The 27,771-nt window shown below is 45.4% G+C and overlaps 1 long non-coding RNA gene across 1 annotated transcript in view; it reads right to left on the bottom strand.

Moving 5' to 3' along the window:
- Window positions 1–2,503: 2,503 nt before the first annotated feature.
- LOC119953384 overlaps window positions 2,504–27,771 on the bottom strand; it is a 41,531-nt gene continuing 16,263 nt past the window's right edge. Inside the window, exons 2-3 of the long non-coding RNA XR_005458012.1 lie at window positions 13,982–14,043; window positions 2,504–3,502 (exon numbers count right to left, since the gene is read on the bottom strand). This is a non-coding gene — a long non-coding RNA (uncharacterized LOC119953384). The remainder of the gene's footprint in view (window positions 3,503–13,981; window positions 14,044–27,771) is intronic.

Raw genomic sequence — 27,771 nt, 5'->3', positions numbered from 1 at the left:
GGCAATTTAGCATGGCCAATCCATCTAGCCTGCACATCTTTGGGTTGTGGGGGCGAAACCCACGCAAACACGGGGAGAATGTGCAAACTCCACATGGACAGTGACCCAGAGCCGAGATCGAACCTGGGACCTCAGCGCCATGGGGTAACAGAGCTAACCCACTGCGCCACCGTGCTGCTGATAATCTATGATTAACGTCGAATAAATATTTCTAATTCCTGAGAGCTCAGCATGGGCAAGTGACCCTTCAGATAGCCTTAAAGGGTGAGAATATGATGAGTCTTAGTTAAATGTCACTCGTATTTATTAAAATAGAGACGGATCTGTATGTTAAAATATATACGCAATTTATTTAAAGAAAAAGGGTAATACAAGTATTTTGATAAATGATAGTTTGACAATTACAGCCTATGACCTTCTTAATTACATAATTGCTTAAACTACTAACATTTCATACTTACAACGACTAGTAGTTCTCGGAGTTCGATACTCAATCAAGAGCAGAACTCTACGAGTCGAGATAGCAGTTTAAACACCCAGTGATATCCTAAACAGCTCTCCAAGCGAAACACTAACTTTTGCAGCTTTTGCTTAAATATTTCTATTGTTTTTACACTCAGGGAAAGCTAGGAAGTTTGAGGGGAGTTTTAGCATAGCCTCTGCTTCTGAAAAACAAGTTAACTCCCCACAGTTATTTTGAGACAAAGAACAGTCTCTCTCTTGGTTGGCAAGGCCTTAGTTTCAGGGAGGTCCAGCAGGGACCTGTTCCTAAAGTTAGGAAGTTGATACCTCCGGTAGCTATCTCCAGAAAATCACCAGCCTCCCTTCTTGGCAGGGTCTCTTGCCAAGCAGTAGCCCCCAAAATGGCAAGGCCACTCTACAAGTGATATTCTCCCTTAGTTGGCAGAGCTTATTTCCAGACAAGTTCACTGCATCTGGACTCTTACAAAGATAATACATATTAAAAATTATTATTGCGATAAGTAATGGTTTGCAATAGATAATGGACTTCATCAGTCATCAGTTTTTAATATAGGGTTAAATACATGATTTAATATAGCATCAGCTCTGATCAGTTTTTAATATAGAGTGAATATATGATTTAATATAAAATCAGTTCTGATCAGCCTTTAATATAGGTGGATACCGCCACAGTTGCACAGTCAATGGGTGATGTAGTGCAGTCCCAGATGGCGATGGTCCACTCCCTGTGCTCCATGACCACAAGCATACAGACCCTGGTCGAGACCAGAGCGGATCTCCAGGACTGGCAGCGCCAGGTGTTGGAGGAGCCTCAGAGGATAGCTCCGCTCGCAACTCCACCCCATGGAGTAGCCTGGAGGTCATCAGGCACCCCAAGGGAGGAGGAGGTGATGGGGCCCGTGCCGGTGACTCCCGCAGAGGAGGAGGCAGAACACCTCGTACTCCCCCCTCCTGTGCCTGGTGCATTGGTGGGCAGCGGGCAGAACAGGGCACCACCATGCTACCTGGGACACCCGAGCAGCAGCCGGGCCCATTCAGACGGGAATCAGAGCAGGCCGCCTCCAGTCCTGATATATCGTCTGAGGATCCAGCTAGGCGTACCGTTAGGGGCCCGTAAGGTCAGGAGGTTAGACACCAGTTAGGTTGGCACAGGTACAGGGTACAGTTTAGTGATCGGGGCTATGCATGTATCTGTAAATATTTGTGCACGTTAAACACCTGTTAACACTGTTACAACCTGCCTTGGTGCTTTGTCAGATGGGTGTGAGAGTTGTGTTGATCTGGGCCAGAGAGAAGGAGGTGGGGATGAATGGGTGGACATTGTGGGTGGGCTGCCTTCCCCACACTTCCCCCCATGACCGTCCCCACCACCGTAACCCCAGAGAACCGATGGGACCGTGTGATGGAATGGCCAGCTCGCATGCAGGAATCATCCAGGTGGATGGTGGAAAGTGTTACCGTGAGCAGGCGCCAGATATTGTTAAACGATGCGAAGCAGCAGAGCTCATCCCAGAGCGGGCTGTCATCATCCTCCATCCCATGGAGCAGACCCGCTGTTACTGCCAACCCAGTGCCCGTACGCAGGTACGTATCACGGTAGAGTTTGCAGACAGGGGGGTGGCCAGGGTTGGGGGGAGGAGGTGTGGGGGAGTGGATTGCGGTGTCCGTGCCCCTGGCCAGTCCCCACCCCTCTCCCGCCCGTGTCGGTGAACCTGGCGACAATCAGAGGGTCCCATGCGCTTTGGGCCTGGCGCACACGACGTGCGGCTTCACCTGCCTGCCTGCGCCCGATGTCCTACCCATCCTCGCCCTCCCTCCAATTCCTCCTCATCGGAGGAGCCTGGCCTTCATCCTCCTCTTTCTCCAGCACGCCACCCCTCTGCTGCGCAATGTTGTGGAGGATGCAGCAGGCCACCACAATACGGGCGGCCCTCTCAGCATCATACTGGAGGGCCCCTCCAGAGCGGTCCAAGCACCTGAACCGCATCTTCAGGATGCTAAAGCACCGCTCGATCACTCTCCTGGTCGCTGCATGGGTGTATTTACAGTGGATCTCTGCATCGGTCTGTGGCCTACGGTAGGCATCATCAGCCGTGATCACCCAGGAGCCAGCGCCCCAGCCGGGGGGGCCATCTCAAACCTATCAGGAATCGTTGAGTGTGCCAGGATGAAGGTGTCTTGCACACTGCCCGGGTATCGGGCACAGACGTGCATGATGTGCAGCTGATGGTCACCGGTTGGCACTGTGGATTCTGCTCTTCATGTTGCCACCCCAATCCTGCACTCCAGCACCACTGGCCGCTTTGGTGCCACGCACCGTAGTGGGCCTCTGGCCCTGGAGCCCATCCCTGCTGACAGGAGTACCGTCGGCTGGCACTGCCCTTGCCAGCAGTACACTCTGCGGGGCTATAGTGGGCATTGCCCTGGGTGGGCCACCTCATGCCCCTCCAGTGGGTGGTGGAGGGTATGGCGGAGGGTGGGGTATGGTGATGCGGGCACCCATACAGCTGGTGTCACTCTGCAGAACGAGTGGCCAAGTTGGGTGGTCAGTGTGCAGCAAGATGGCTACCTTGCAGGCGGTGGTAATGGCGGTCCATGACTGGATACCACCCGAGTCCTGTGGGGGGGGAGGTCACCCCGGCCACACAGCCCATTCCGCCTTCACATCTTTGAGTCGTGGCCAGATAGACAGTTCGTGTAAGGAGCAGCCATGATTCTATTTAATATTGTCTTATTTTTCTTGGTTTTCTGGAGTTGTGTCTAACTACTGTATCTCTAGCTTGAGGACATATGTAATACAATTTTTAGAGCATTTTAATTACTGATGAGGATTAGAAAACATTACACAATTCTCTTGATAGCCAGACCAGTTGATGTAGTAGGAGGTAGACAACAATCCTTTATACTTTGTTCTTGAAACGGGCAACTGCAAAAAACAACTTGACAGTGTTTCGGGTGAATATTGATCCCTGGATTGCTGGTTCAGTCTTACACTATCTTCGCTGTCATTCTGGAAAACCTAAAGAAAAGCAGTGAATCATTAATGTAACATCTGTTTCAACCATTCAGCCACCTTTTCTTTAAACTGATGGTGAACTCCAGTGAAATCAAACGTAAACATGAGATTCTCTAAACATGTTAATCTAGAGACAGCTGTAGATTTGCAGGGTATTCCTATTGAACAGATGCATATTCTAGGTTGGTTCTATAACTGGGCAACAAATGGCAAATTAAGCTGAAGATTGATAAAGCTAATTTGTCAATTGCACAAACGGAAACATAAATTATGTGTTGTACATATACAGCGGAATCTAGCAGAGGGCAATCGGGAAAGTAACTCCCTTTCATTGTTCAGGCAATATGGTTGATATACCCAGGGAATCTAAAAGAGTTTCTGCATCCCTCAAACCAAATTTGCAGTGCTCCCCTCCAATGTGTTCACCATGCCATAAAAATAATGTTGGGTCTTTTGAAGAGAAAGATTGATTCATGGTTTGAGAGGGATAAGCTTTCACAACAGCCACTGAAGGCTCACGCATATGGAAATGCTCCCTTCTTCTAGAACATATTACCAGTATCCTCTTTATTTTCTTTCAGTGGTTTGGTACAGAGAATTAAGATTGTGAGATCTCAGCAGATGGGGAGTGGGGAGGGGATTCTGCAATCCCAAAGTAAAACCATTAAATCAAGGAAAACATAGATGTGGATGAGGATTGAGCTGCAAACTGTAATGTTCAGCTTCAATACCCCTTGAAATCTGCAAAGCTTCACAAAGTCAAGGCATCATAATAGCCCTAGTGTTTTTTTTTAAACTTTTTCACTCAATCCCACAGTGGGTGATATAACATTTGTATTTTGCTTCTGGGACCTCGGCTAAAATCCAGCTAAAACAGCTGCAAAATCTCCATTTCTCAATGACCATTAAGGGATTTAATACTAGTTTCATCAACACAATCCACAACAGAGATGAGCTTGCTGCACAAAACTAATCTCGCTACCCGCAATTTACTACTGAGACAGAAATGAAATCATGCTTTCCCTATGAACAATGCAGCTGAACAATAAACTGAGGCGATCTATCAACCATAATGTCTTGTGTCAAATTTACAAATGTTCAGAGTTCGACTGTGTGAGAAGCTTCTGATTTATCATGAGATGATAGAAATTATTGGGCAGCACGATGGCACAGTGGTTAGCATTGCTGCCTACGGCGCTGAGGACCCGGGTTCGAATCCCGGCCCTGGGTCACTGTCCGTGTGGAATTTGCACATTCTCCTCGTGTCTGCGTGGGTTTCACCCCCACAACCCAAAGATGTGCAGGATAGGTAGATTGGCCACACTAAATTGCCCCTTAATTGGAAAAAATAATTGGGTACTCTAAATTTATTTTTAAAAAATGATAGAAATTATTTTAAGTACTTGGCAGCCACACAATCTATGGGAGCATTTCCCTTCGTTCCTCTTCTTTTTTTGCTTCATTATCTATACATTTGTAGTACCAACACACTGCTGTGTTATTCTGTGCAGCCATAAGTCCTGAATTCCCTGGACAATGCGCAACCTATTGCTTCCACTTAAGTGTCTTCTACATAGAACTTTTGGGAATAACAGTAGCTTCCGACAGTGAGAAGGAACACTTTTGCTTATTGACAAATGTGGACAGCGATTTCCAGATGTTGCTTTCTGTGTCAATGAAGGAAACAAATAGATTGATTTTAAGTTGCACAAGAGGAAATATATTTGGCTGGATTCTCTGGTCTCCCAACCGCGTGTTTCCTGGCCGCGCGCCGTTCAATGGCGCTGGGATTCTATCTTCCTGTTGCTTGTCAATGGATTTTCCCATTGTAACTACCTCACGTAGCCAGGAAGCCTGTGGATGGGGGTACACTGCCAGTGGGGAAGTGAATCCTGACGACCGGAGAATTCTGGAGACTGCTTTGTTATTGATAACTCTCACACAGGATGTGAAATTGATCTTGTGATCCACTGTTCTACATATTGGGCTTTATTCAGTGACACATGACACACTTACTCATTAGGAATAAGGACCAAAATAATGGAAAGCAATGGCCGGATGGACTTTTCTTGATTCATTCTATCTTTATGTTTGATTTGGGTGCAATGTTTTCACCATAGAGGCATTATTTTGACTCTGACCGACAAGTTGAGCTAAACGTCTGAAGAAAATGCATGAAATTATTCCCTGATCTTCAAAGCAATTGAGCAAAACTTAAGGTATCAACTTAGCACAAAATAAATGTAAGCAAAATGGAGCAGTTCTTGCAATAGCGGTGAGTGGCACTTCATTATTGTCCTGAAATGATCCTAACGACACCCTCCTCCTTTAAGCAGCAAGGCTTACTGTGATCTATCGAAGCATGCATGTTGCTTGCAGACTAGATTTAATTTTTTCTACTCGTTGGCCAGTTCATGTAGATGCTGGCAGTGAAGAGTTGCATTTTTTTTCCTGAGCTGTGTAAAACGGTTATTGGAGAAGCAATCGCAATTTTTCATGTGTTGGGGGCATTTGCAAGACATTATTGGAACATCTATTTTGGTTAAATCCCTGGGGCCAAGGGTTGAGCGTGAATGTACATATGTGGATCAGTTCTGCTGAACATGGTGATCTATGACCAAGGAGACGGGAGAGCATTAATTATACTAGGAAAAAGGTTGAAATAAAAGATGAAACGTGTATAGAAACTGCAAGGTTTTCTACATTCCATTGAATGTTTGTTTTTAGATCTATTAAACCAGCAGCTTCAACCTGTGCTGACTGGTATGAGCAAATAATTCTTAAACTTGCCCATCTGCTGTTAATATGCAGGACATAGCACATGCTGGAGAGGGCTTTGTGTTGCTGTGCTATATTGAATGATTGTGAATGCAAAACATGAGCAGAGTACTTTTTCCTCCACCTCCACTTGCATCAGACATTGCTGGGTGGTTAATGTACGCTGGTAGAATTTCAATTAAAAAAAACATTTGATTCAGCCACTGAATCCTGTCCCATCTTGTGGCAGAGTCCGGAAATGACTGTTACGTCAAATCCAACACTGCTGGTTCCCTGCAAAATCCAGGAGGTGTGTTACATTCTTTCTGAGACAGAACTTCCCAAGTAGCAAATGTTTTGTTGTGCTCTTGACGTAGCATAAGCTGCTTCCTTGATGTGCACTCTGACAAAGGAAGGTTCAGACTTGGAGATAGCTTTAACACATTTATTAAACTGTTAACAATTCTCCTACCTGGATTCGACTCTCCTGTAATCCTGCTATAGCTACTCAGACTGACAAACCAGTCTGCTACAATCCACGTGGTAGGTGTGATGTGTTTCAAATCAACCCTGTGTCTGAACTCACTGAGTGTCTCCACTGGAAAGAGGAAGATCATGTGTGCTGTGTCCTTTTATATGGGTTGGTGTAATGCCCTCCTGTGGTAGTGTCACCTCTGTGTGTATCTTGAATGCCAATTGGTCGTGTCCTATCTTACTGACCTATTGGTTGAATGTCTGTGTGTCATGTCTCTGGTGCTCCCTCTAGTGTCTATCTAGTCTATGTGTATTTACATTAACCTCTTGTGTATTTACAGTGATGCATATCACCACATCCCCCTTTTTTTGTGTTACATATTTTCTGTACAGTGTTAAAGAAAATTGAACAAAAACAGGTAGAGAAGTGATGCTATGTTCAAGTTATGATAACAGTGATCATTAAACAATAAGTCCAAATCATATGCATGAGTCCAAAATTCATTAATTATTAGGGTTGAGTGTCTTTCTTGTTTGGTTGGTGAGGTGGTGATGTTGATGGTGACATTGCTTTGTAAACGCCGTCAGTGTCCCTCTGCGTAAGGAACCAAGAAATGGTCACATCACTTTGTTGTCTGATGTGGACTCTTTCCTTCTTTCGATGCTTGTGGTAGCGATGTATGCAATCTGTGTCGTCCTGCCATGGTATGTCATTGTACTGAGCTGAGCAGTAACAGTGTCCCTCATTTGCAGAGTTGTACCATGTCGTACCAGTCGTAGTTCCATTGTTGTTGTCTTTGTCATGCTTGCTGTCGATGTTGTTGCCTCTGGTACGCTTCTTGTTATTGTCTTTGATGTTGTTGTTGAGTTGGTTGGTTTTGATGTCATGTTTGCTGCGCTCCAGGATCACACTCTATGGATAATATGAGTCCTTCACACAGTTACTCGTGTCAGCGTGCTTTGTGGCATCTGCTGTTTCCTTGAGAATGCCATCACTGAGTTCTCGGCACTCCCCACCTGGAGTCAAGTCCGGCTTACTTGAATCAGCTTTGGCTTGTCGATGCTCCCCGTCTGGAGTCTGGTCTCTTTCACCTGAGTCAGTTTTGGCTTGTTGATGCTCCCCGTCTGGAGCCATTTCTGGTTCACCTGTGTCAGCTTTGGTTTCTTGATGCTCCACATCCGGAGTCATTTCAGGTTCACTTGCATCTTCTGAGGTTTCTTGATGTTCCACGTCCGGAGTCAAAACATTCAGGAATGCATTTGCTTGTGGAGAGGCTCGAGCGGATGAGGTTTGAAGTAACGTGGTGTCACTGGAGTCACCAGTAGTCTCACTGTGATTGTCGAGTGCTTCTGTACATTCTAGCTGAGGTCTGTTACGTTGCACATCTGGTAAGGGAAGTGGGATGCCGCCGTCACTTGTCGCACATACAGTGGGTAGAGCCTCAGTGTGTTCTTGTCGTTCACTTGAGCTGGGTAGACTGTCAGAGTCTTCTTCTTGTTCACTGGAGCGTGGTAGACTGTCATAGTCTTCTTGCTGTGCACCTGAGCATGGCAGACTGTCATAGTCTTTCTGTTGTTCACTTGAGCGTGGCAGACCTGTATCATCTGCTGGTGGTTGCTCAGAGGAGGTTGCTAGATCCTCATGGTCTGGTCATGCAAGGAGTCTTGCATTGCTTCTATCGTGGAGGTTGTCCACGAGCTCGCTATGGAGTCTTTCATCGCTTTCTGTGTGGAGGCTGGGACCCTTCGTGGTGCGTGGACCACTCTCTGTGTGGCAGCAGGCCGCTCTCTGTGGGCTTGTACCGCTCTCTGTCTCTTGACGTCAGGCCGCAGCATCATCCTGCACTCATGAGTCGGGATTTCCCATATGCTGGGCTGAAGATTCCCCAATCCGAAGAACTCGTCGTCGGGGTCTTCAATGTACAACACGTCTAGTTGCGGTTCAGATTTGGTACTGGGATAGCCACCTCCCAAGGTGAAATCTTTGTCTGAGTCGTAGTCTTCCAAGACCATATCATCATGTTTTGTGTCAGAGCTGGCATTGGGCTCGTGATGTCCAAAGAAGAATTCAAGGTCTGAGTCATAGTCTTCAAGGACTGTATCATCTCTTTGGGCAGTGCTAACTGCTTGTTGCAGGGTTCTACAGAGGTTACTTTCAGCTACTGGTCGAATTTCAGGCATTGTGCTGTCGTTCCAGGTGAAAGAATCAGGTTTTACGGCTTTAAAACATTTTTTCCGTGTTTTGGGACATTTCCCCTTTAAGTGAGCGTGGTCCGTGACAACTGACATCACGAAGCGCATGACGTAGGTCGTAGGAAGCGATTGCGCATGCACATCTCGCTGTTCCTTTACTTGGGGCCTTTTTCGCAAACGGACCTTCCCATTCTGTGCGCTCTTCGCGCAACTGCGCATATGCAGCTCCTTTACCAAGATGGTCGCCAATCAAAACTGCAGATTTCTTCAATGGAAAGCCTACCTTCGCCTCGTGGTGAGTTTTGGCGCTTCTATTTCTGTTTTTTCTTGTATGTTCCTCGCAGAATTCTTGGAATTTGTCCAGGACTGCCTGGAAATCGCTCTTGTTTTGCCCCTTGAGTATTTGAAGGTCTGGAAGATTTCAGCTGCTTCTGGACCCACGATGGTAAATAGAAGCTTTATTTTTTCTGCATCCGCCACGCCATCTAGGTCGGACGCTACCAGGTAGATCTCAAATTTCTGCCTGAACCAACGCCAGTTTTCACTGAGATTGCCTTGGTACCTGAGCTGCTATGGAGCCGGAATCTTGAACATCTTGCCTGGCTGCTGTTGCTGGTTGTCACTGTCTGCTGAGTTGTAACTATGTGGATTTAAATGGTCAGTCCTGTATACCTTGTTTTGTTATGCTCTTGACGTAGCATAAGCTGCTTCCTTGATGTGCACTTTGACAAAGGAAGGTTCAGACTTGGAGATAGCTTTATCATGTTTATTAAACTGTTAACAATTCTCCTACTTGGATTCGACTCTCCTGTAATCCTGCTATAGCTACTGAGACTGGTAAACCAGTCTGCTACAATCCACATGGTGGGTGTGATGTGTTTCAAATCAACCCTGTGTACTCACTGAGAGTCTCCACTGGAAAGAGGAAGATCATGTGTGCTGTGTCCTTTTATATGGGTTGGTGTAAAGCCCTCCTGTGGCAGTGTCACCTCTGTGTGTATCTTGAATGCCCATTGGTCGTGTCCTATCTTACTGACCTATTGGTTGAATGTCTGTGTGTCATGTCTCTGGTGCTCCCTCTAGTGTCTATCTAGTCTACGTGTATTTACATTAACCCCTTTCTGTATTTACAGTGATGCATATCACCACAGCAAATACACGATAATAGTCATCTCCGTGGTTTCAACAGGCGGAGTGACAATTGACAATCATCCTGTTCATGTTGTAGAGCTGGAAGTGACACTTATTGTCCCTCTGTAGCTTTGCTTTAATTTGCATAAAAAGGTAGACTATTATAGTTCTCATTATGTGGAAATAATTTAAGATCGAGCAGGAAATTAAAAAACAAGAGCATTTCCATGCAGAAAATAACAGTATCTGGAACATTGTGTTTTGAGAGAAGTGTAAATGATTCAGAAATATGGCACATTGTCATATGATGCTCACTGAGGTCTATATAACATAAAATAAATATGGAAATGTGTTCCAGGCAGGTAAATTTTGTGATTCTGATCGCAGATCCTCTCAAGATCTACTTTGTTGTACTGCCTCAGAACTACAATTCTATTACCAACATGCAATATACTTCCAATAGCTCTCCAACCTATATTTGTTCTAATCAAATTGTGTACATTATATGTATCTGGAGCATCTAATTTATTTAGGCATTAGTGCTATTACGCAGAATATTGTTCATATGCAGTCATAAACTCCTTTTACTCCAAACATATACAAATGTTACAACCAGCCGTTGAAATAGAGGGTTATTATTATTACTCAGGGACATTGTAGGTATTTAAGTAAGATATTAATCTGGCCATAATCCACGGTGTTTTATTGACATTCTCATCCATCTTTACCTTTGGGCATTTCCTTCTTCAAATTGCTATATTAAGACATAAACTTTGGGCCTGTGTATTGCGTTCTTGTCAAAAAAGTAATAATTCTGAAACAGATAATTCATAAAACTTCTGTACCCATGGTAGTCTAACAACATTAGTTATACTCTGCACATAGAAAAGTCTCAGATTGCCCAACATTTAGGGGTAATATGGATGCCTACGGGTTGTTGAAGGCATGTGCACAGCAGCCAAAGCACAATAGATCTAACTACAGCTTATGAATCTGTAACCAAACAGAATAGTCACTTTCATTGGATATTGGAAATGAAAGTCATCAATTCATAAGTGAAGGCAAAGCCCCCAAGGTTAGTTCAAATCAAGCTTTCACACTCTGTGTTGTAAATTCAATTTAAAGCAGATGTTTTAATAAAACCTGAGTTTACTGAACGGTGCACAGTGCACCTTACTGAAGGGCAGCATGGTAGTACAGTAGTTAGCACTACTGCCTCACAGTGCCAGGGACCTGGGTTTGATTCCCACCTCGGGTGACTGTCTGTTTGGAGTTTGCCCATTCTCCCCGTTTCTGCGTGGGTTTGCTCCAGGTGCTCCAGTTTCATCCCACAGTCCAAAGATAAGTGGAGTGGCCATGCTAAAATTGTCCCTAAGTGTCCAAAGGTTGGGTGGTGTTACGTGGATAAGGTGAAGGATGGGTCCCAGCTAGAGTGGTCTTTCGAAGGATTGGTGCAGACTTGATGGGCCAAATGGCTTCCTTATGCACTGGAGGGATTCTATGATTCTATGAAGTCTAATTTTCCCCATAGTCTGCTTATTTTAGAGTTAATATTATTTGTTTTCACACTAACAAGACCCACATAAATGGCACGCAGAATTTAAATATTAATTCACCAGTACATTATGATTTGTAACAAAACATTATACCTAACAAAACATTATACGTAACATTATACCTAAGGAATGCCGAGCACCCGATTCAGCTGTAGCTGGATTCGAGAAAATATAGCCGTAGTGAATGAGTGGCAGCAATGTGACAGAGGGGATCTGAAGTCAAACAGTGACAATGAATGGCTGATAATAGGGTGCCAGTGATCTTACTAAGAGCAGAATTCATCCGTGCTAAATTCTGAGACTTCCACAGTTCTTCCCTGAAGGGGCAGTGAGTGATTTAGAGAAACCCCATGGAGCTCCTCACTACAAAAATCTTTGGCTTAATTTCACAACCTCCATTTACTGTCATTTTCTGTTCACATGGTCCTTACACAGTAGGAAAGGCTGTACTCTGTTCCAAATATCTATTGCCATTGCTGGACTGAGATCTACAGGATGTAATAAACAGATGGTGGGTTAATTTAACACTGTTTCAGTCAGAGCTAATTGCACCCTTAGAGTTTTACAGGCTCTTTTAACCTAATGGACTTCACCAATGTATAATTGGTCCCCTCAACCCATTCAAAACATATGTTCATTTTATGCCCTCTGCCAGGACCTAATATGTCAGGACTAAATTTATTCTCTAAACTTACCCATCAATCTGGGCAGCACGGTAGCATAGTGGTTAGTATAGTTGCTTCACAGCTCCAGGGTCCCAGGTTCAATTCCCGGCTTAGGTCACTGTATGTGCGGAGTCTGCACATTCTCCCCGTGTCTGTGTGGGTTTCCTCCGGGTACTCCGGTTTCCTCCCACAGTCCAATGTGCAGGTTATGTGGATTAGCCATGTTAAATTGCCCTTAGTGTCCAAAAAAGGTTGGGCGGGGTTACTGAGTTACGGGGATAGAGTGATGGTGTGGGCTTGCGTAGGGTGCTCTGTCCAAGAGCCAGTGCAGACCCGATGGGCCGAATGGCCTCCTTCTGCACTGTAAATTCTATGAAATCTAAAACATGTAAAAATCCAGGGGTGGGCTTCCTCCGGTGCTCCGGTTTCCTCCCACAGTCCAAAGACGTGCAGGGTAGGTGGACTGGCCATGATAAAATTGCCCTTAGTAACTAAAAAGGTCAGGTGACTATTGGGTTACGGGGATAGGGCGGAGGTGATAGCTTAAGTGGGTCGGTGCAGACTCGATGGGCCAAACGGCCTCCTTCTGCACTGTATGTTCTATGGGCCGGAATTCTCCAGCAGTTAGGGTTCACCTTTCCCACCGGCAGCACAACCCACCCCTAGGTTTCCTGATGGTGTGGTATGGCTTCAATGGAAAATCTCATTGACAAGTGGAGGGAAGACAGAATCCTGCTGCCTGCAAACGGCACGCCACCAGGAAACACACGGCTGGGGAACCGGAGATTCCAGCCCCTGATTTTTAAAAATTCTTTCATGGAATGTAGGAATTGTTGCAAGGACATTGGTTGCTTAGGGATCCCCTGAGCTAGGGTTCGTCACAGGTGGTCAATTCTTCAAATGATCTCCCAGCACAACCTCAGAATGGCTGACCAAACCATTCTACTATGTCTTTGAGATATGTTTCTTTATACACCTTTATGACTGGCGCAGATGCAATGGGCTGAAGGGTCTTTCCTGTGCTATAGACCCCTCTATGTCACTATGACAATGACCGTCCTGACTCTGGCCCTTGGCATATCTGGCAATACCTTAAATTATTACTATTCAGGACCACCACCATGTGGCTATAACCTGCCCTCAGCAGGAGGCGTGTCACCAGGTCATGCCAGCAATGGCTGTGATCACTGTGCCTTGGAAGAAGATTATTCACACATCCCGAGTGGCAATTGTCTAGTTCAGGATTTCCCAAACTTTTACAGTCCCGGAATCCCGCTTGACCTCAAAATAGCATCAGGGCACCCCAAACATTCTTATCATGTCAATGACACATTTTAATCGTCTCACATGAATACCCTCCCAAACTCCTTTCCATGAATACCCTGACAAAGCCCCTCCCATGAACCCCCTTGCCAAAGCTCCCTAAAAACCCTCTCACAAATCCCCCTTAAAAATCACCTCTAAAGCCCTCCATTGAATTCCTGTTGAAATTCCCATGAGTCCCCTATGAAAGCCCCCCATGAATCCCCTATCAAACCGCCCATGAATCCTGCTATCAATGGCCCCCATGAGTCCCCTATCAAAGCCCCCCCATGAATCCCCTCTAAAGCCCCCCTTACATAGCATTTAACTTATTTGCCAGGATTTACATTTTTTTAAATGCGTTCTCAGAGTGTGGTCGACACTGCCAAGGTAAGCGTACTTACCTCTGCCACAACCACCATCCCTGAACCACATAGGCCGATGCTTCACTCGCTCGGATGGTTTTCTGCCCAGCAACAGAAAAAAAACAAGAAATCAAATTGGAGAATAAGAGCCCTGCCTATCTGAGCATTGGCTACTTGCCTGTGCCTCTTCCACAGCTTTATTCACAGCTGGGTGTCCCTGGAGAGCGGGCGTATGGTGCCCACGGGCACTCTCAATGTCTTCCGTGTTCAGTGGGCACCGCAGGGGTTGGATTGCTTTATCGACCCCTTTTCTCATATCATGAGTTGATATTGATAAGCTTCCATTCCATTCCTCTTTGCTATTTTTGAGTGGCAGAGCCCTCAGTTAATTTCTGTTATTCTATTTAATTGATTTGATCCTAAAATAAAGCATTGGCTACTGATAGGCTCACTAGGCAGCCTATCAGAGGCCAATTCCCAGAGAGAAGGGTGGGCTGATTGGTCAATTTAATTTTTTGTTCTTCGTTGATTTGTGGCTGTTTCTCTTTCTCGAATCTTTGCTTTTTCAGCTGACTTACGCACGCACTTTGGTTCACGCGCAATTTTTCCAGGTTGCTGCAAAAAAAATGCCGTTTTGTAACATGGCTGCTGGAATTTCCAAGGACCTCCTGGTGCCCTGTTAAGGAACACCAGGGTTCTGTGGGCCCCAGTTTGGAAACCCTTGATCTAGTTCAGTTACTGTAGACGGGTATCTGTGGCAAACCACCACCTCAGGCACCTGCCCTGACATGTCTGTGTGCATGTGCGTCTATTTAGTTGAAACTGCCTTTATTGTCACAAGTCCAACATGAGCCTCAGCGATGTCATCAGTAAAAAATTCTCCTCCATAGCTCCATCCTCTTAGCACCACGTGACAAACGCTGCCCACAGGAATCCACCACGACCAGCTTGCATCATTCATTTGAAAGAAGCTAAAGCACAGTTAGGTAATTAAAAGCAATAAATACAATACAATTTAAATAATGCATTGGCATGCAGTTCTCATATGAGATTTATCCACCACTGAAGAAACAATGCAAAAATAGGCCATTACAAATTTTCAAAATTCAAGTGGGACAAAAGAAAAAGTAAGAAATGTTGGGCGAGATTCTCGCGACTCCCTGTGATGTGTTCCTAGGTGGTGGGAGGTGGCCACTATTGGCCAGCGGGAGAGGGGCTGGGGGGATTTCTGGCCCTGCCACTGTTAATGGTTTTCCCATTGACTCCACAATACACGCCGGGAAATCCGCAGCGGGGCTGTACCATCAGCGGGGCTGGAAGATCCCACCAGTGCGGAGCCGGAAGATTTCGCCTATTATTAACACAAAGTAAAATATAAGAAGTGTAATTACAAGTAGAATTGAGTTAACTGAGGCCCAAGGGCCAGATTGCAAAGTCCTAGTGGTCATTCCTTCCTAATGAAAAGTAACAACAGTGGGAAGAGTTTTACGGTCCCTCCCTCCGGCAAGATCTCCTGGTATCACCAAAGTCAATGGATCTTTGAATGGCTCCCTGCATTTTCCAGCCCCGCCTCCATCACAACAGCTCCATAAAACTCCGCCTGGTGTTTGTCAAAATGACTTCATGCACTAAGTATCCCATCAATACCGATGCTCTGAAATCAAAAATCTCTCGTCATCCCAAAGGAAAAATCAAATATCTGGAGGAGTGAGATTTCAAATGGAGGACACCAATTGTGAAGTCCAAAAGCAGATGTAGAGGAAGGGGGGCATTAGTTAGAAGGAAAACAAAAGAGCGAAATAGAAATTAATGGCATTATCTAGTGTAGGTAAGAGGTTATTCATGAAGGCCCCACCTTCACAACCTTGACCCTCGCCTGAGCTGTGGTGACCCTCAGGTTAAATCACCACCAGTCAGCTCTCTCCCCTCAAAAGGGGAAAGCAGCCTATGGTCATCTGGGACTATAGCAACTTTACCTAGATAAGTTGTCAAGGCATTTGAGTACCACTTGCTGCATGAAGGACCACCAATGTGAACTTAATAATAATAATAATCTTTCTGAATGTCACAAGTAGGCTTACATTAACACTCCAATGAAGTTGCAACAGGAGAAAAAGTAGCAGAGAGACAGTGACTAATATCGTGCCTTATTGTTTTATGGAGAAAATAAGGCAAGGGGGCACACAAAAGAATAAAAGGAAAGGCAGTATGAAAGGTAATGTTTTATAAATACACCAGACAGTTAAGGGAGGGAAAGGCATCAAAAAGCCCATCACATGTACATAGGAAGGGGTGAGGAGTTCCAAAGAGCAATCTAAGAAGTACCTGGCCTCCTGTATTTTCCATTGGTCTCAGAAAATATCTAGCGGGTGCTGAGCTGGCAACGGAGGGGGGTTCGGGCGGGTGGGTGGCCTCTGCAGCAACAACTTTGAGGGGTAAATGCAAGTGGCAGCATTGCAGGTATTCTGTGGATTCTATTGTATTTAGTGGTATGTGTCAGAGGGTGAGAAATTGAATGGCCCTGGAGAAAGTGCAAACTCTAATGAAGCTGATGGTGTTTGTCTTAAAGTGCATAGGCTGGTGTGATGATGCAGACCAAACAAGAGTTGAAACCCAGAGAGAAAGTGCAGCACAGTGCACAAATATGTAAAATGCTTGATCAGGGACTTCACCCAAATTATTTCAAAATATTGAGGCTCATTCTGACAGCTAACTATTATTGCAATACATGTTAGAGTGATGTGATGAGATTATATTTACATCCAGTGGGTAATTATATAAACAAGCGATTATGTAAGCAATGGATCATGTCTCAGGGAAACAAGTTAAGATTTAAAAAATACATTTCTTTTCCTTCCCCTTCCTCTCTTCAGCACGGTTTCCACTCCTCTTCCAATCACATTCATGCTGATGTATTTGCATCGAAGGGTAGTTCAGAATCTGAACCAAATGCTCCTTATCCTGTGTCAGTCTGGACACTGGGTGAAAGCAGGTTATTCAGATGCAACTAAACTTGATTCTGTGCTCACACACACACTGACATACACATATTCACACACTCTCACACACATACATTTACACACACACAGTCACATGCACCCATGCTCACACTCTCACACACACACTCACATAGTCACACGCAGATACTCATCATCACACACACACGGACGCGCACACTCATGCACACACAGCCAAACACACACATTCACAGTCACACACTCACGCGAACACACTCACATGCACATACAGTAACACGAACACACACACACACTCAGTCACACACACATTGTAACACACAGTAGGCTTTTCACAGTAACTTTATTTGAAGCCTACTTGTGACAATAAGCGATTTTCATTTCATTTCACAGTCACGTACACAAACTCACACATTCAAACACACTGTGAGGGTACTTCCTATTTAATCCCATATTTCCCCTTTCTTTTATTTTGCCATTATTATTTTTGATCCATGGGTGATTAGTGGACATGTGTCTTTAAATCAAGAGTGAATGAGGAAATACAGGAGAGGACACTGCTAGTCTCTGCTAATTTGAACAGGACACCTCAGACCTTTTAACACCAGAGAGAGAGATGGGGTGGGATTCAGTTTGATTGACTGGCTGGTGGCCAATAAATTGGCCAAAAGGCAGTACTCCGCCCGCTAACAGGTGATGATTGGATTCTATCCCAGTGGGGTGGTTCTCATGGACCTCGGGGAGAATTTGAGTCCCAGAGACAAAAGGACAAGGACCTGCTTTCTCTCCCTCCTCCATGTTTCTCCAGAAAGACTGTGAGTGCTGTATTCCTGGAGTTGCAGAGACCTGAGGGAATCTACAGTAAAAGCTTGAACTGAGAGCAAAGAAGTTTGAAAAGGAGAAAAGTGCTAAAAATCACCATCTGAAACTTTTTTCCTTTTACTTATGATCATTACCCCTTTGTTCCCCTCTGTGTTTGCCTGTGTTGTGTCGAGGGTGAGACAAGTTAAAATGGGACTGTGGTGAATCACAGTAGCATAATTCACACTGTATTACACATGTTGTACTATGTCTCTGTAAGCTCGGCACACGAGCAGTTGCGCTGCTCTGCCACTAGGGGGAGATGCACTGGGAGTGTACGGGGGTTTGTACTGGGCTCCACCCTTGGCTCCATCCACGGCTCCTCCCCCTAACCGGAAGTATAAAGGTTGATGCTGAGAGCCTGCCTGCCAGTTCATCTGGAGTTCATCTTGTCACAGGCAGGCTCTGTTGTAAGATGATTAAAACCACTGTTCACTTCTAACCACGTGTCGCGTGAATTGATGGTCTCATCAGGGGCATTAGGAATTAGATTATAGTTAACCAGTTATATTTGCTGCATATTTCAATCGAGTACTTGTTATAAAGTAATTGTGTTTAAACTTACAAAACCACTGCTTGCTTTAAGGAAGGCAACTTCCTGGGAGCAGAGGAAATTACAGAAGTGCCCTGATCATAGGAAGGAATATTTGAAATTCAGTTGCCCACATGGATACAATTTCTAAGATATCCAAGAGATGACTTACTGCAGTGAGAAGTCTTACAACACCTCACAACACATGGTCACACACACGCATACGCACTCTCAAATTAACTCGCATAGAGACACTTATATACACACACACTCACATACATTCAGACATGCTTATACTCACACACACTCACACATACATACACGCACATGCTCACACACACATTATCTCACACGCACACAGACAAATATGAACTTCCTATCAATATCTGAAAGAAAGAAACCTCAAGATTTCATCTTCTAAATTATTTACTGTAATAGCCTTAAATCACTATTGACTAAATATTTTTGATTGCAATTCATACTTCATTACCGCCTTACCACCCTTCCCCATCCCCCCACCCACCCACCTTCTTCTCATTATCACAACCAAAAACTCCACTGTCAGGGATACGTTACATTGTCCGTCTTGACGACCTCCTTGGAAGTTGTTCTTCCTCCTCCTCGGGGAGAGGAGTCGTGGCGGCCTCGTCGAGTGTGTCCATCTCCGACTCTGATGACTGGATGATGGGGTCTGGAGAAATTGCTCGGGGCTGGGGTGTGGGTATCCTTCCCGTCTGGGCTATCCCAGCTTGAGGCGGTCTTGCTTCGCCTGCCTCCAGGTGTGTTTCCGCTGCCCTTATTTGGTCAAGGTGTTTCTTCAGCACCTTACTTCCTATCGAAACATCATAGGATATGGGCCCTGTTTGGGACTCTACCGTGCCTTTGACCCACGTTGGTCCATTCCCATAATTCTCGACCCAAACCGGTGCCCCCACCTGGAAATGTCTCTGCTGCTGACTATTATCATGCCCCCTGCATTGGGCCTCCTGTTGTTTCTCCACTTTCCCCGTTAAATTTGGGAAAAGGAGACTCAGCCTCGTTCGCAGCCGCCTTCCCGTTGAGTTCAGCTGGCGGTATGCCCGTTGTGGAATGCGGTGTGGTCCTGTAATCAAACAGCCAGCGGGAAAGCTTTGTGTCCATTGACGCTGCCGGCTGCTTCTTGAGTCCCGCTTTAAGTGTCTGGACCGCTCTCTCTGCCAGGCCGTTGGTCGCTGGATGGTAAGGGGCTGTTTTGATGTGACGGACTCCTTTTTCCTTCAGGAATTTTCCAAATTCCCCACTTGTGAATGCCGTTCCGTTGTCCGACACCAATACCTCCGGAAGTCCATGTGTTGCAAATGAGACCCTGAGCTTTTCAATTGTCGATGCTGTGCTGTGCACGCGTGGGTTCGAATCCCAACCCCGTTGCCACTGTAGTAATCCACGGGAGGCAGGAGTTCCGTCACACCAATATTTATTTACAATAACGATATTACAGGAGCAGCTACAAACAATGCTGCTAGCAGTCCAGTCAACTTAAGACTGGCTCACAAAGCCTACACAGGTGACTATATGGGCCCCCTCAATCAGCTATCATTGAGGGAGCTCATACTCCAATTGGCCAACCAATAAAGCCAATTGGAGTTCATTACAATCTTCTTTAAGGGAAGAATGTTGGAGTTGCACCAAGAAACCTCCAGACGTGAAAATTGCCCATTAAATGGCTCCATTTCAATGTTTACCTCCTGATGTGGAGATGCCGGCGTTGGACTGGGGTGAGCACAGTAAGAAGTCTTACAACACCAGGTTAAAGTCCAACAGGTTTGTTTCAAACACGAGCTTTCGGAGCACGGCTCCTTCTTCAGGTGAATGGAAAGCCTTTCCATTCACCTGAAGAAGGAGCCGTGCTCCGAAAGCTCGTGTTTGAAACAAACCTGTTGGACTTTAACCTGGTGTTGTAAGACTTCTTACTGTGCTCACCTCCTGATGATCAAAGACCAACACTGGTTGATTGGCACCCATGGGAAATACAGTTTGAACTTAAACGGTTATGGAATCTTAAGGTATTTCTAAGGCTATAATAGAGTGGACATATTTGTGTTTTAGCAATCTTTATAAATTGGCACCATGCTTGGCTCATCTGTATGGTGGGGGGGGGGGGGGCACAAAGAAGACTAGAAAAGCAATAGTGAAAGGAGATCCAATAGTTAGGTAAACAGATGTTTACGCAGGCACATACGTTGAAGTTATTACAATCAAGAACTCTCCCCCTAAACCACAAAAGATCGAGAACTCACGAAGAAATCTCCCTCTACACCAAAAAGGTTCGAGAAATTATGTGGTACACAGGAGCTCCCTTGTCCCTGACTCCTAGACAGACTTAGGTGGGTGCTATTCAGATCAAACTAATTTTTCAAGTTAATCACTGGTATAACCCATATCTTCCTAGAAGATTTCATTTACTTACCACTTAAAAGCACTACACACGGGTCAGGCTTTTTAAGTAGAATAAATAAACTTTACAATTGGAATTAATAGCAATTCTTTCAGGATATTAACTCAAATAAAGTTTATTTTCAAAGTTAAAAGATTAAAATTATATATTTTTTAAAAGGATGTAACAGATCTTTTTCTTTCGATGTAATGGGCTAGTAGTAAGACCTTCAGATCTTTCTTGTCAATCATAAGTATTTCAGTCTCTGGTCTTCCGATATATTTTCTGGGCTGCTTGGTTTTTCTTTCTTCCTCCTGCTCTTTATTTGTTTCTTCATGACATTGTTCTTTATAGCCGCTGCCACTTTATTTGCTTTGAGGAGCCGTTCACCCAGCCTCCGCATGCTGTTGGCTTTTTTTCTTCTGCTCCGGTCATCGGCTACCTTCCTCTCTGGCTGCCTTTGTTCAACTGACTGCTGTCAGCAGACCCAACTGCTCTTAACTGCCGTTATTTTAAAAAATAACTGCCACCGCGAGCACGAGCGTGTACCTCCCGCATGCGCTGCCAATTGCCGCCTTTCTTTAAACAGCAACAGCTCCCGTGGGTCCCAGCAATAATAAAAAAATAAAATTTTCATACACAACAAAAACTCCCACTGGGGTCGATTCTACACGCAGCCACAGATAAAAATAGTGGCTAACCATCTTTTCTTTCTCCCCTGCAACATGGACAAAGATTTCACACGATTTTTAATTGAATGGCCTCGAGGCACTGACTGGTAACGTCCTGTTCCTCAAAAGGCACTAGCACAATTTGGTCATCTGCCCCCTTCGCCCAACATTGGTTCCTCAAACAAAAATCCTAAATCCTCCCAGGACAATACCCATAACTCAAATGCCACATTTTTCTATTTTTTATTGCAACGTGGATACGGGATCGAACCAGGGTCAAAGACATCAATGAACAACTGCAGGGCACCAGGAATTGTTGTTCACATCAATACCAGTGACATGGGTAGAAAGAGCAAAGTGGTCCTGCAGTCATAATTCAGGGAACTAGGTGGGAATTTCTGTAATCCAAGGCACAGGAAGCATCCTGGAGTTCCCACATATCACAGATTAATGGAGGTTAGAGTGGCCCTGACATTTCTTTAATTATTAATCAATCTTGTTGCTGCTAATAAACCTTAACAATATTAATAAATCCTACTGTTATGAAACTGGAATATTTAGGAAGAGTGTGAAGGCATTGGAAGGGTGCAGAAATGTTTCACAAGAATGGTTGCAAGATATGTTAGACAAGTTGGGACTGTTTTCCCTGAAGGAGAATGTTGAGAGGGGATTTGACAGAGATATTCAAAATCATGAAGATGTAACTAGTAGAGTTTAACATTTAACTAGTAGAGTTGATCAGGAAGAACCACTGGATGTGGTTTATTTCGATTTTCAGAAGGCTTTCAACAGGGTTTCACATAGCAGATTAATATTTAAATTTAAAGTGCATGGGATTACAGGTAGTGTCTTGAGATGGATAAAAAGCTGGTTAGCACACAGGAAGCCAAAAGTTGGAATAAATTGGTATTTTTCGATTGGCAGGCAGTGACCAGTGAAATGCCCCAGGGATCTGTGCTAGCACCCCAACTGTTCGCATTGTATATTAATGATTTGGACGAGGGAACTAAAGGTATTATCTCCAAATTTGCAGATGATATAAAGTTGGGTGGGAGGATGAGCTCTGAGGAGGATGCAAAAATGCTTTAGCGGAATTTGGACAGGCTGAGTGGGCATCTGCATGGTTGATGCAGTATAATGTGGATAAATGTGAGGTTATCTACTTCAGTAGCTTAAATAGGAATGCATTATTTGAATGGGTGTAAATTGAGAGAGGTGGATACCAAGTAAGACCTTGGTGTCCTCGTACATCAGGCGCTGAATGTAAGCATGCAGGTACTGCAGGCAGTAAAGAAGGCAAATGGTATGTTAGCCTACATAGTGAGAGGATTTGAGTACAGGAATAAAGATATTTTACTGCAACTGTATAGGGCATTGGTGAGGCCACACCTGGAGATTTGTGTACAGTTTTGGTTTATCTGAGGAAGAATGTCTTGCTGTGGAGGGAGTGCAGCAAAGATTTACCAGGCTGATTCCTGAGATGGCGGGACTATCATATGAGGAGAGACTAAATCGGTTCGGATTATATTAATTGGAGTTTAGAAGAGTGAGAGGGGATCTCAAAGAAACCTACAAATTCTACCATGATTAGGCAGGGTAGATTCCGAAAGAATGTTCCCAATGGTGGGGGAGTCCAGAACTAGGGGTCATAGTTTGAGGATAAGGGGTGAACATTTTCGGACTGAGGTGAGGAGAGATTTCTTCACCCAAAGAGTTGTGAATCTTTGGAAGTCGTTACTGTAGAAAGTAGTTGAGGCCAAAATGTTGTGTAATTTCAAGAAGGAATTAGATATAGTTCTTGGGGCTAAAGAGATCAAGGGATATGTGAGGAAGGTGGGATCAGGGGGTTGAACTTGTTTTTTAGAATTTAGAGTACCCAATTATTTATTTTTTTTCCAATTAAGGGGACATGGGGAGAATGTGCAAACTCCACATGGACAGTGACCCAGGGCCGGGATTCGAACCCGGGTCCTCAGCGCTGTAGACCCAGTGCTAACCACTGCACAACCGTGCTGCCCAGGGGAGTTGAGCAGGCTTGATGGGCCAAATGGCCTCCACCCGCTTCTATTTTCTATGTTTCCATGAAATGTCTGGACTGAGTAGCTGGAGAGCAATTGGTGATATCGCTGGAAGGATCACAAACCAGAGGGGAAAGTTTTAAGGTAACTGGTAAAAGAAGCAATCCCGATATGAGAAGAAAACATGTTAATGCGGCCAGTTGTTAGGATCTGGAATGCACTGATTGAGAATGTTGGTGGAGGATGGATCAATAGAGGCATTCAAGAGGGAATTGGATTATTATCTGAAAAAAGGGAAATGTACACGGTTATATGGACAAGGCAGGGCAGCTGCACCTTCAGAGAGCTGGTACAGATATATCCAGCTGAATGGCCTCATTCTGTGCTGTCACCATTCCGTGATTCTATGATTGAAACCAGAAGGGTATTACTAGGATATTACACCAGGATCACCTCAAAAACATGCGGACTAATCTATATAAACCTTAAACTTGGAGAATTGCTTTCGCTTGCAAATAGCTGAATTGACTCTTTGGGTGCTGTAAAACCGTAACTGAATTAGGAAATCCGAGGGCTCACTCAACAGGAGAAAATAATTTCCATCTGAATAGCTATGTAAGTCAAAGTCTTAGAACTAATAAAGCTAAATGAATATGGAGTTCGCTCAAACTGTAAAGCTTCACTGGATTTGCGTTTGTCAAATGTCAAGCTCTTTTGGTGCATTTCTCCATCTGTCAATGTTACCTGCTCCCTCGCTGTAAATAATTGCTTTGCATTCTTCAATCCGTAAATCCAACATTGTTTGGTGTCTTTTACCATTCTTTAAGTTTCAGTTTCCTTCCCAATCAGACTGGTTAATGGTGCATAGGAAGCTCCTCTTGATTGTTACACTTCAGCTTCAATGGAATGGTTACAATTAGAGATATTACTTCAGGCATTACCAGCCATTTCCTAATCTGTCAACTACCTGGACCAAATGTTGCCCAATCTCACCTTTGGGGCCTTGCTTCTTGATGTGCAAATAGTACAATCGAGGAGAAATAATCCCATTGCTACAAGAACCAAACGTTTACTGAAACCTGAAGCGAATTAAACAAGAGTAAATGTAGGGTAAGAATAGAATTGTAGTAAAAAGCTAGTGCAGCACATCAACTGTGCTTGGAAGAATGAAGTGGAACAAAATTAACTTCATTTTTGAACATGCTGCAAAGTTCATGATGCATTTTGATCTTTTCAAAGAAATAAAACACTGTCACAATTTTTAAAATACTGCCACCTCTGAAGCAAGCTCTTGTGTAAAATAAAGAACTTTCATTTATATCATGACCTGTCATGACCTTGAGACATTCCAAAATGCTTTGTAGCCAATGCTGTACTTTTGAAATGTGATTCAGCGACTGCAGTGAGCCCGGCACGGATCCGGACGGGCCGGGCAAATAGTGGGAAAGGCCAAAATCAAGAATCGCGCAGGAGGCTAACCTTTTTGCGATTCATCCGGTCTGCTTCCAATAGCAAGTTCCAGATCCCTCCCAGAAATGGTGAGAATGCCATAAATCTTCATTTGCATTCATTTCAATCTCATTAACGAGATTGAAGTCAAAGGCAGCGGCCTACCGAAAATTACATGGGTATTGTTTATTACTCTTTTTCAAAAACATGAAGCCAACACAATAGCTTCTGAGGGGAAGTGAGGAGGTGAGTAGCCATTTTCATTTTCCGGCTTGCAGCTCAAGGGCACCGGAGCTTTTGCCCGGTTCTCAGAGGTGCATGGGTTGGGCGGGGGGGCGGGGGGGGGGGGGGGGGGTGATGGTGGTTGGGGGAGTGCCTTCAGGGGTGTTGGGCTTGGTAGGGGGGGCTGCTGAAGAGTTCCAGGACGGTGACGCCTCTGGGCCGGACGGGGTGGGTGGGGGGGGGGGGGGGAGGTGAGTGGCTTTGCTTCTGTGAGGCCTTCAAGCCACCTTTAAATATTGTAGAGACCCATAACCGGGGCAACCTGTCTGTCCTACCAATCACTTCCAGTACAGAGCACTGCTGCAGCTTATCTCCTGAAAATCAATTTCACTCCCTTTGACTGTGAGCAGCCTCTAGCTTCACAGCTAAAGGCTATCTCAAATGAGGAATTAGCCTAGTTAGCTGTGAAAACACTTCACTCTCCTGAACTCTCAAGTGCCTCCTCGAAGGCACAGGTGCCATGTCTCAGGATGACTGGTCCAGCAGCCTTTGATGTCTAAACAATGCACTTGAAGTCCAGGAACATCAGCACCATAGAGACAGCAACCAACAAACAAACACTAGAGCAGTGCTTCACCACTGATAATCCTCTCGCGGCCAAAGGATAAATGTGTGGATGAGTGGAGGATAGCCGAACCTCGTCTCCGTAATGTTGCTGGCAGAGGTATGGGACCTAGGGGCAGAACCAGGTTTGCCAGCACAACTGGCTCACTGGATGCACTCTGACAGAAAGGAGGACAGTCATGAGAAGGGTGGGGGAGTTTGAGGGATTTGAGAGTCCCGGGATGGAAGCCTTAACTGATTGTCGGTCTCTCTCCTTCTCGAATCCCTTCCAGATAAAACAATGTTTGCTGGTGCAGATCCCACAGAGTCTGCCCTCGCTGTTCTGGTGGCAGCAGAGGTGGGCAAATGCCGGAAAAGGCAGCAATGTAGACCCAGAATGGGAGGCCAGCGATGGCCCAAGGTGTACAGTCGCTGTTGATCAATCTATGGGCTGACGGATAGCATATGCTGCAGAAGACTGCGTCTCAGCAGAGAGACAGTGCGACACCTGTGCCTCGTGGACATAACATCCCCTGGAGGAGGAGGACACCCGCTCCCGGTAACCGTGAAGATCACAGCAGCCCTCAACTTCTGTGCCACTGGGTCAATCCGGGGCTCGAGCGGGGACATGTGTGGCATCTCGCAGGCATCCACACCCACAGGTGCATCCAGGAGGTGATGGAAGCTCTGTATGCCTCGGCATCAGACTATATCACGTTCAAACTGGCCCGGGCTGCAAAACGTGCTGCCATTGTCGGGGTGCCCAGACCCAGGTCGCCATTGATGGCAAGCATGTTGCCCTGCGAGCACCAGGGCATCAGGAAGTGCCCTGTTTTAACAGGAAGGGGTACAGGTTGTGTACAACCACTGCCTCAGAATCACGCACGTGTGTGCCCGTTACCCTGGGCGTGTGTATGACAACTACATCATGGGGCATGCGAAGATCCCGGGTGTCTTCGAGGACCACTCCAAGATGACGGGTTGGCTCTAGGGGACAAGGGATACCCGCAAAGGTCATGGTTGATCATGGTTACAACGAGAATCACCCGTGCTGTCATTGAGCAGTGCATCGGGCTGCTGAAAATCTGGTTCCGATGCCTGGACTGCTCTGCTGGTGCCCTGCAGGACACTCCCAGAAGGTGTCCTGCTTTTTGGTGGTCTGCTGTGCCGCCATATTCTGGCACAGCAGCAGGGCAACATGCTGGAGGAGCAGGAGACAGATTTGGGGAACTGGAGGATGTTCTCGAGGAGGAGCCGGAAGATGGGCAGGCTGCGGTGAAGATCTGGCATGCAAGGAGGAACAGGGAGGACCTCATCATCTCCAAATTCTCCGAAGACGAGGCCATGTCTGTCAGCTTGAAACCCACTATTTCCCTCCTACATCCTCCCCTTTTTCCTCCCCCTTCCCCTACAATTCCCCCTCATCAAACTGCCCCTTCCCAACCACTCTGTTCCCCCCTCAACGGTTTGTGTAATATCACTCTAGGGTGATGGGCCTGTGGCGGTACGGTCAGTGGGTCACTATACAAGGTAGGAGAGTGATGACAACCCACTGTGATGAAAGCTCTGGGTGCTCATCAGGATCTGTTAGCTTTGCAGCTGTATAAATACAGTGGGCCAGTGTGGTACCGGCTAGCGAGGGAAAGAGAAGTGGACTACTGGTGCTATGTATGTATTGTAAATAAAGTTACTCTCTGTTTGACTCTACAAACTTGTGCTGGCATCTTTGTGGCCATCACAAAAGATTGCCTCTGCCAATGTTGCCATATGGGTTGCTTCATACAAAGTACCTCCCCTCATCAATTTTGAATGCTTCTGCTCCATTAATATGTACCTGATGCCCAGTCCTGTATCCACTTTCCTGCCAGCATTTCTATTGTGTCATTTAGCTGTCCCTCCAATGTTTTACCCTGCACAGCAAGTTAAAGATGGCTATTTGCAGATGAGAGCTATCCTCTGCAAGCTTGGCTTACGACTCCTCTCAGGGGCCCATGCTTGGTTGCAGAACTGTGTCAAATCAGACCAGTTACTATCAGTAATATCACCAGTTTTATTGGCACTTTCTCCTGGGCACCAACTGCATCA

Source organism: Scyliorhinus canicula, chromosome 18 (genome assembly GCF_902713615.1).
Source record: "Scyliorhinus canicula chromosome 18, sScyCan1.1, whole genome shotgun sequence".
Lineage (NCBI taxonomy): Eukaryota > Metazoa > Chordata > Chondrichthyes > Carcharhiniformes > Scyliorhinidae > Scyliorhinus > Scyliorhinus canicula.
The sequence above is the reverse complement of the archived record's forward strand: the minus strand, read 5'-3'. Positions and strand labels throughout refer to the sequence as shown.